Source organism: Styela clava, chromosome 11, assembly GCF_964204865.1.
Source record: "Styela clava chromosome 11, kaStyClav1.hap1.2, whole genome shotgun sequence".
In the NCBI taxonomy this organism is placed as follows: Eukaryota; Metazoa; Chordata; class Ascidiacea; order Stolidobranchia; family Styelidae; genus Styela; species Styela clava.
Window position 1 is genome coordinate 18167501 of NC_135260.1, and position 7500 is coordinate 18175000.

A 7500-nucleotide genomic window follows, 5' to 3' on the forward strand; every position below is an offset into this window, starting at 1 on the left:
GCCCGGCGCCGAAGCGCGCGGACGTCACACTGTGGGATCGACCACAAAACCACCACCGACAACAACTGCACAAAAACACCAACAAACGGCGCCGAGCGCCCGCCGGCTGGGCCAGCGGCACATCGAGCGCGGTGCCCAGAAGCCACCATTGCACTCGGCTGCCTTGCTATGTCAACGTGTTACGCGTGTCGCACGGGGCGGAACCCCGATTGACGGCCGCCCTCTCGGCGGCACCCAAAGACAATTAAGTGCGCGGTCGGCCGGGGCCTACCACCACTTTCGGTAATGATCCTTCCGCAGGTTCACCTACGGAAACCTTGTTACGACTTTTACTTCCTCTAAATGATCAAGTTTGATCGTCTTCTCGACACGCCGACGCGGCCGTTGCCAGCCGCGACGGGGCCGATCCAAGGATCTCACTAAACCATTCAATCGGTAGTAGCGACGGGCGGTGTGTACAAAGGGCAGGGACGTAATCAACGCAAGTTGATGACTTGCGCTTACTGGGAATTCCTCGTTCAAGGGAAACAATTGCAAGTCCCTATCCCAATCACGAATGAGGTTCAACGGGTTACCCGGACCTTTCGGCCTAGGTTAGACACTCGCTGCTTCACTCAGTGTAGCGCGCGTGCGGCCCCGGACATCTAAAGGCATCACAGACCTGTTATTGCTCAATCTCGTGTGGCTAAACGCCACTAGTCCCTCTAAGAAGTTAGACGCCGACCGAGAAGGTCGCGTAACTATTTAGCATGCCAGAGTCTCGTTCGTTATCGGAATTAACCAGACAAATCGCTCCACCAACTAAGAACGGCCATGCACCACCACCCACAGAATCAAGAAAGAGCTCTTAATCTGTCAATCCTACCTGTGTCCGGGCCGGGTGAGTTTCCCCGTGTTGAGTCAAATTAAGCCGCAGGCTCCACTCCTGGTGGTGCCCTTCCGTCAATTCCTTTAAGTTTCAGCTTTGCAACCATACTTCCCCCGGAACCCAAAGACTTTGGTTTCCCGGAAGCTGCCGGAAAGGTCGTCATGGTAACGCCTCCCGATCGCTAGTTGGCATCGTTTATAGTCAGAACTAGGACGGTATCTGATCGTCTTCGAACCTCTGACTTTCGCTCTTGATTAAAGAAAACATTCTTGGCGAATGCTTTCGCAGTAGTTCGTCTTCCGCCGATCCAAGAATTTCACCTCTAACGGCAGAGTACGGACGCCCCCGTCTGTCCCTCTTAATCATTACCTCGTGCTCCGAAAACCAACAAAATAGAACCGAGGTCCTATTCAATTATTCCATGCAACACTATGCAGGCGAACAGCCTGCTTTGAACACTCTAATTTTTTCAAAGTAAACTTATCGGCCACCGCCGACACTCAGTCAAGAGCACCGACGGAGAACCGAAGGTGAGGCGAACGCAACCAGTGACACGCCTTGCGACGGAACGGCGGCGCTCGCCCAAAATCCAACTACGAGCTTTTCAACCGCAACAACTTTAGCATACACTGTTGGAGCTGGAATTACCGCGGCTGCTGGCACCAGACTTGCCCTCCAATGGATACTCGTTAAGAGTTTTAGGATGTACTCATTCCAATTACAGGGCCTCGTTAGAGTCCTGTATTGTTATTTTTCGTCACTACCTCCCCGTGTCGGGAATGGGTAATTTGCGCGCCTGCTGCCTTCCTTGGATGTGGTAGCCGTTTCTCAGGCTCCCTCTCCGGAATCGAACCCTGATTCCCCGTTACCCGTTATCACAAAGGTAGGCACGTAGCGTACCTTCGACAGTTGATAGGGCAGACACTTGAATGATACGTCGTCGGTGCAGAGACCGTACGATCCGCGTGGTTATCCAGAGTCATCAAACGTCACAGGACGAACCCGGTCGGTTTTGATCTGATAAAAGCGCGCCTCCCGAAGTCGGCGCTTTAATGCATGTATTAGCTCTAGAATTACCACAGTTATCCACTTCGCTTACGAGACCAAATAAACCAAGACTGATTTAATGAGCCATTCGCAGTTTCGCTTTACGAGAACTCGTACTTGCACCTGCATGGCTTAATCTTTGAGACAAGCATATCACTACTGGCAGGATCAACCAGATAGCTGCGACAGCTGCGCTCGGCCCTTGCTGGGCCGCCCGGCGCGTGCTCGTCGCATTCGTTTAAGACCGAGGCGATCGCCTGCGGCCGTACTCAGCTTCGACAGTCGCTGGCCGCGACGTCCACGCTCTCGCCGGCAGTGCCAGGCGGAGCGATTTGCGTTTTTTCTTTGCTCGCCCTCTCTCGGGCTCGATCCATTCAGTTTCGCACAAACAAGAGCTCTGCCGGCCGCCTGCAGCGGTGCCTAAAACCCGGGCATAACAATGCGACCGTTCTGCTAGGCCGACAAGCGCTCAAGCCAGACGCTCGATCGAACGCCCCCTACATATTAGTCGAGACAACGGCTCGCTCATTAGCATCGCGTTTGTACTTTAACTTTTTTTGGCTCGGCTTCTTTCGACGCCGATGCCGGCGACGCAGCACTCTCTCGCCCGCCAGCCACCGAGAAAAGGGTGCGCTCCGACCGGCCCCGCACCGCTCTTTCTTGGCTCATTCGAGTTTACTGTCTTTCGCTCTAACATGCCTTACCTAGGGTTAGGTTAGTATGCTTGCACGTTTGTACTTTAACTTTTTTCGGCTCGGCTTCTTTCGACGCCGATGCCGGCGACGCAGCACTCTCTCGCCCGCCAGCCACCGAGAAAAGGGTGCGCTCCGACCGGCCCCGCACCGCTCTTTCTTGGCTCATTCGAAATTACTGTCTTTCGCTCTGACATGCCTTACCTAGGGTTAGGCTAGTATGCTTGCACGTTTGTACTTTAACTTTTTTCGGCTCGGCTTCTTTCGACGCCGATGCCGGCGACGCAGCACTCTCTCGCCCGCCAGCCACCGAGAAAAGGGTGCGCTCCGACCGGCCCCGCACCGCTCTTTCTTGGCTCATTCGAAATTACTGTCTTTCGCTCTGACATGCCTTACCTAGGGTTAGGTTAGTATGCTTGCACGTTTGTACTTTAACTTTTTTCGGCTCGGCTTCTTTCGACGCCGATGCCGGCGACGCAGCACTCTCTCGCCCGCCAGCCACCGAGAAAAGGGTGCGCTCCGACCGGCCCCGCACCGCTCTTTCTTGGCTCATTCGAAATTACTGTCTTTCGCTCTGACATGCCTTACCTAGGGTTAGGCTAGTATGCTTGCACGTTTGTACTTTAACTTTTTTCGGCTCGGCTTCTTTTGACGCCGATGACGGCGACGCAGCACTCTCTCGCCCGCCAGCCACCGAGAAAAGGGTGCGCTCCGACCGGCCCCGCACCGCTCTTTCTTGGCTCATTCGAGTTTACTGTCTTTCGCTCTGACATGCCTTACCTAGGGTTAGGCTAGTATGCTTGCACGTTTGTACTTTAACTTTTTTCGGCTCGGCTTCTTTCGACGCCGATGCCGGCGACGCAGCACTCTCTCGCCCGCCAGCCACCAAGAAAAGGGTGCGCTCCGACCGGCCCCGCACCGCTATTTCTTGGCTCATTCGAAATTACTGTCTTTCGCTCTGACATGCCTTACCTAGGGTTAGGTTAGTATGCTTGCACGTTTGTACTTTAACTTTTTCCAGCTCGGCTTCTTTCGACGCCGATGCCGGCGACGCAGCACTCTCTCGCCCGCCAGCCACCGAGAAAAGGGTGCGCTCCGACCGGCCCCGCACCGCTCTTTCTTGGCTCATTCGAAATTACTGTCTTTCGCTCTGACATGCCTTACCTAGGGTTAGGTTAGTATGCTTGCACGTTTGTACTTTAACTTTTTTCGGCTCGGATTCTTTCGACGCCGATGCCGGCGACGCAGCACTCTCTCGCCCGCCAGCCACCGAGAAAAGGGTGCGCTCCGACCGGCCCCGCACCGCTCTTTCTTGGCTCATTTGAGTTTACTGTCTTTCGCTCTGACATGCCTTACCTAGGGTTAGGCTAGTATGCTTGCACGTTTGTACTTTAACTTTTTTCGGCTCGGCTTCTTTCGACGCCGATGCCGGCGACGCAGCACTCTCTCGCCCGCCAGCCACCGAGAAAAGGGTGCGCTCCGACCGGCCCCGCACCGCTCTTTCTTGGCTCATTCGAAATTACTGTCTTTCGCTCTGACATGCCTTACCTAGGGTTAGGTTAGTATGCTTGCACGTTTGTACTTTAACTTTTTTCGGCTCGGCTTCTTTCGACGCCGATGCCTGCGACGCAGCACTCTCTCGCCCGCCAGCCACCGAGAAAAGGGTGCGCTCCGACCGGCCCCGCACCGCTCTTTCTTGGCTCATTCGAAATTACTGTCTTTCGCTCTGACATGCCTTACCTAGGGTTAGGTTAGTATGCTTGCACGTTTGTACTTTAACTTTTTTCGGCTCGGCTTCTTTCGACGCCGATGCCGGCGACGCAGCACTCTCTCGCCCGCCAGCCACTGAGAAAAGGGTGCGCTCCGACCGGCCCCGCACCGCTCTTTCTTGGCTCATTCGAGTTTACTGTCTTTCGCTCTGACATGCCTTACCTAGGGTTAGGCTAGTATGCTTGCACGTTTGTACTTTAACTTTTTTCGGCTCGGCTTCTTTCGACGCCGATGCCGGCGACGCAGCACTCTCTCGCCCGCCAGCCACCGAGAAAAGGGTGCGCTCCGACCGGCCCCGCACCGCTCTTTCTTGGCTCATTCGAGTTTACTGTCTTTCGCTCTGACATGCCTTACCTAGGGTTAGGCTAGTATGCTTGCACGTTTGTACTTTAACTTTTTTCGGCTCGGCTTCTTTCGACGCCGATGCCGGCGACGCAGCACTCTCTCGCCCGCCAGCCACCGAGAAAAGGGTGCGCTCCGACCGGCCCCGCACCGCTCTTTCTTGGCTCATTCGAAATTACTGTCTTTCGCTCTGACATGCCTTACCTAGGGTTAGGTTAGTATGCTTGCACGTTTGTACTTTAACTTTTTCCGGCTCGGCTTCTTTCGACGCCGATGCCGGCGACGCAGCACTCTCTCGCCCGCCAGCCACCGAGAAAAGGGTGCGCTCCGACCGGCCCCGCACCGCTCTTTCTTGGCTCATTCGAAATTACTGTCTTTCGCTCTGACATGCCTTACCTAGGGTTAGGTTAGTATGCTTGCACGTTTGTACTTTAACTTTTTTCGGCTCGGCTTCTTTCGACGCCGATGCCGGCGACGCAGCACTCTCTCGCCCGCCAGCCACCGAGAAAAGGGTGCGCTCCGACCGGCCCCGCACCGCTCTTTCTTGGCTCATTCGAGTTTACTGTCTTTCGCTCTGACATGCCTTACCTAGGGTAAGGCTAGTATGCTTGCACGTTTGTACTTTAACTTTTTTCGGCTCGGCTTCTTTCGACGCCGATGCCGGCGACGCAGCACTCTCTCGCCCGCCAGCCACCGAGAAAAGGGTGCGCTCCGACCGGCCCCGCACCGCTCTTTCTTGGCTCATTCGAAATTACTGTCTTTCGCTCTGACATGCCTTACCTAGGGTTAGGTTAGTATGCTTGCACGTTTGTACTTTAACTTTTTTCGGCTCGGCTTCTTTCGACGCCGATGCCGGCGACGCAGCACTCTCTCGCCCGCCAGCCACCGAGAAAAGGGTGCGCTCCGACCGGCCCCGCACCGCTCTTTCTTGGCTCATTCGAAATTACTGTCTTTCGCTCTGACATGCCTTACCTAGGGTTAGGCTAGTATGCTTGCACGTTTGTACTTTAACTTTTTTCGGCTCGGCTTCTTTCGACGCCGATGCTGGCGACGCAGCACTCTCTCGCCCGCCAGCCACCGAGAAAAGGATGCGCTCCGACCGGCTCCGCACCGCTCTTTCTTGGCTCATTCGAGTTTACTGTCTTTCGCTCTAACATACCTTACCTAGGGTTAGGTTAGTATGCTTGCACGTGCGGTCTCTTGAACTTTTTTGGTTTGGTTAGTTTGTACCTGGTCGTATTGCGAAATTGTGCGATCCAATGGGCGGCGGTGACGCCCCCTTTTCGTATTGCGAAATGACACGTGAGCTTCGTCGCGGATGAGTGAGTAACGGCCAATCACGTGTCAACAATCGGCGCGAATCCAGCCAAGCGAGCGAGCGGTAATCACGTGGAAGATTTTGAAACGGGGCTCGAGCCAATGGAGGGCGACGACGCCCCCTTTTCGTATTGCGAAGTGACACGTGGGCTTCGTCGCGGATGAGTGAGTAACGGCCAATCACGTGTCAACAATCGGCGCGAATCCAGCCAAGCGAGCGAGCGGTAATCACGTGGAAGATTTTGAAACGGGACGCGAGCCAATGGAGGGCGACGACGCCCCCTTGTCGTATTGCGAAATGTCGTATCGCGGATGAGTGACGGCTTCTCATCAAACCTTGCTCAAGCGACCGTCGTCCCCGTTCGGCGTGGTGAAGATAAGTCCGACGTGCCCTGCCCGGCAAAAAAAAAAACAAGACAAGTCCGGCGCGGGAAAAAAAAAAGACAAGTCCGACACCACGGGCGGACGAGTCGAAAAAAAAAGCAAGTCCCAAAAGGACAAATCGTAGATCTGGAGGATGACTTTCAACACATCGCAGTGAGAAACTGCTCTAGTGGGTACGACACCCCGATCTTCAACTAGGTCGTCTGCAAATGATTTAGCACCTCGCCTTCGCGCAGGTTGCTCGCCTCGACTTAGGCGCAAGTCGTTCGCTCGCGCCAAAGGTTCGAAACACTCGGCTTCGCCGGCGGCCAAACGGCCGCTTAACTTCGCCTCGCCGGCGGCAAGGCACCAGATTATCGTCGCTACTTAACTTTTTTCGGCTCGGCTTCTTTCGACGCCGATGCCGGCGACGCAGCACTCTCTCGCCCGCCAGCCACCGAGAAAAGGGTGCGCTCCGACCGGCCCCGCACCGCTCTTTCTTGGCTCATTCGAGTTTACTGTCTTTCGCTCTGACATGCCTTACCTAGGGTTAGGCTAGTATGCTTGCACGTTTGTACTTTAACTTTTTTCGGCTCGGCTTCTTTCGACGCCGATGCCGGCGACGCAGCACTCTCTCGCCCGCCAGCCACCGACAAAAGGGTGCGCTCCGACCGGCCCCGCACCGCTCTTTCTTGGCTCATTCGAAATTACTGTCTTTCGCTCTGACATGCCTTACCTAGGGTTAGGTTAGTATGCTTGCACGTTTGTACTTTAACTTTTTTCGGCTCGGCTTCTTTCGACGCCGATGCCGGCGACGCAGCACTCTCTCGCCCGCCAGCCACCGAGAAAAGGGTGCGCTCCGACCGGCCCTGCACCGCTCTTTCTTGGCTCATTCGAGTTTACTGTCTTTCGCTCTGACATGCCTTACCTAGGGTTAGGCTAGTATGCTTGCACGTTTGTACTTTAACTTTTTTCGGCTCGGCTTCTTTCGACGCCGATGCCGGCGACGCAGCACTCTCTCGCCCGCCAGCCACCGAGAAAAGGGTGCGCTCCGACCGGCCCCGCACCGCTCTTTCTTGGCTCATTCGAAATTACTGTCTT

The 7500-nt window shown here is 55.2% G+C and overlaps 1 non-coding gene across 1 annotated transcript; it reads right to left on the reverse strand.

The window, feature by feature from the left end:
* Positions 1–283: 283 nt before the first annotated feature.
* On the reverse strand, positions 284–2094 carry LOC144430263 (small subunit ribosomal RNA). Its single transcript, XR_013479418.1, has one exon. It is a non-coding gene; the product is annotated as a small subunit ribosomal RNA (ribosomal RNA).
* Positions 2095–7500: the final 5406 nt, after the last annotated feature.